The sequence below is a fragment of the Crocuta crocuta genome, unplaced genomic scaffold (assembly GCF_008692635.1).
Source record: "Crocuta crocuta isolate KB4526 unplaced genomic scaffold, BGI_CrCroc_1.0 scaffold643, whole genome shotgun sequence".
NCBI classification, from domain to species: Eukaryota; Metazoa; Chordata; class Mammalia; order Carnivora; family Hyaenidae; genus Crocuta; species Crocuta crocuta.
Window position 1 is genome coordinate 1,329,233 of NW_027528827.1, and position 2,168 is coordinate 1,331,400.

The window sequence follows — 2,168 nt, forward strand, 5'->3', positions numbered from 1 at the left end:
GTGTGTGTGTGTGTGTGTGTGTGTGTGTGTGTGTGTGTGTGTCTCCTTGAGGAGTTGCCAGCCCTCCACTGGGCCAGGGAGCAGAGCTGGGTGACTTTTAAGGGCCACCCAGAGCCCTCTGGAATTGTCCCACTGCAGAGAGATAAAAGCCTGAGGACCCACCTTGGCTCCCTGGAGACCTCCAGCCCTGCCCCCAACCAGGTGTACGCTCCCCACATCCTGAAGTAGCTCATTACAATCAGGGGCTGAATAGTAAAACAGAAATTAAATTGACACTTTGAAGCATTAATCTAAGCACAAATTAATATTCATCAACAGCTGCTATTTGTTCAGGTGAGTGTTCAGCTTAAACAAAAAATAGCATTCTTCCTACCCAGAGACAGAGGAGATGGAGCCCATGCTCAGGCCCTCTGTGCACGCAGGCAGCCGCCACCAGGGACAATCCTCCCAGAGGGACCCTGAATATTTTTCAGTAAGTCATTTTTACTTGGACACTTTTCTTCTTCCTGACCTGCAAGACATCACTATTCCTTCTCAGAGGGAAGGAATAGGAAGCTGGGTGATGTTTATTCCATCTCAGTACTTGGCAACAGGTGCTGTCCCTGTGGTCCGCCATTTGATCATTATCATCAGGGCAGGAGGAATTACTTTGCTGGAAAATTACTAGCTCAATTTCCAAATGTGTGTGGAGAGAAATTTGCAGGGAGCAAGGTTGGGGAGGGGAGCCCATACAGGGGTTGCTACAGCTCCACATGCACAAAAAACGAAGCAATTGCACAGGAACCCCTGCGCTGTGACAGCAAAGGAGAGTGCTCAGTGGTGGAACGCAGGGGGTGTCACTGAGCCCGTAACATCTTTAGAGCAAGGGAGTATTTTTCGGGTGAGAACCAAGCTAACAGCTTTTCTCTTCCTGCCAAAACACTGAACAAACTTCTGAAAGCCCTCCCGCAACTACAGGCCAAGGTGGATCTGAGAGATATCGAGAGATAGCCTGTGCCCTGTGTGACACTGACGGCTTCAACAGGCACTTGAGAGGATGTCTCTCCCTATGTTTTGATATTTCTCCTCTCTCTCTCTCCCAGATAGTTGAAACAGAGTCACTAAAATGGTAGAAATACAATTAATGAAGATGGAAACAAATCAAGAGACTCGAAGCTCTACATAGTTTTGAAAAAAATACCTAGTGGGGTTGTGTGGGTCTGGGAACTAGTCTATTCCTGTGTGAAGTAGTGATGGAGGGCTTTTGCAGAAGTTTTTTTTTTTTTTTAACATGAGGGGGCAAGAACATGCACTAGTTAAGAACAAGGACACTACAGTCAGACTGTGAAGTTAAATTCCAACTTTGCCAGTTAATACCTGTGTGACCCTGGGCAACTTACTTGGCCTCTCTGTGCCTCATTCTCCTCATCTGTAGAACGGGAATGGTGATTGATTAAACAAGTTGAAACATATAAAGCAGATGACACAGTATCTGCTATTGTTGAAGTGTCCTATAACTGTTAGCTATTCTGATAACCTTAGTCATGGAAACTGTGTATTAGAAAATCTCTGGTAATCCTATTAACCAAGATTGATATTGTTGAAGGTGTAGAGTGAATGAACCAAGGCTGGACCTGGTCAATATATTAAATCCAATCTGCTCATTGGTTGAACTGCTGAAGCAATTGCCATGTGGTATCTGGACTTCTGACAAGGAATTTATTCAAAGGTGAATCCTGCAAAGGTAATAAATAAAATAGAAAATCTAATATAATAGCTAAGTATAAAATATAAAAGCTAAATAGAGCGGAGATGTTACTTGGGCCACCCATATGAGGGGGTGAGGGATGGTGCCTGTGGACACAGCCAGCGGGATCAAATGCTCCCAGAAAGTGTGGCCAACCCAGGAGCCCACCAAGACCCAGGTGCAGAGCTGAGGCTGGGGAAAGCAATGGACCCTGAGACAGAAACAGGCCCTGCTCTCATGGGGCTGACATTCTATTTGCAGGAGTAAAAGGTGGGAAGAGATAGACAAATAAGTCAATATGTACACACACAAGAATAAGATTAAATAGTGACAAGAGCAGTGCAGAGAAACAAAGGGGTGGATGTGCAAGAGAGGAGAGACACCCTGAGTGTCAGGGAGGCCTCTCCAAGGAGGGAACAAGGAAGCTGAGCTCTGCATGAAA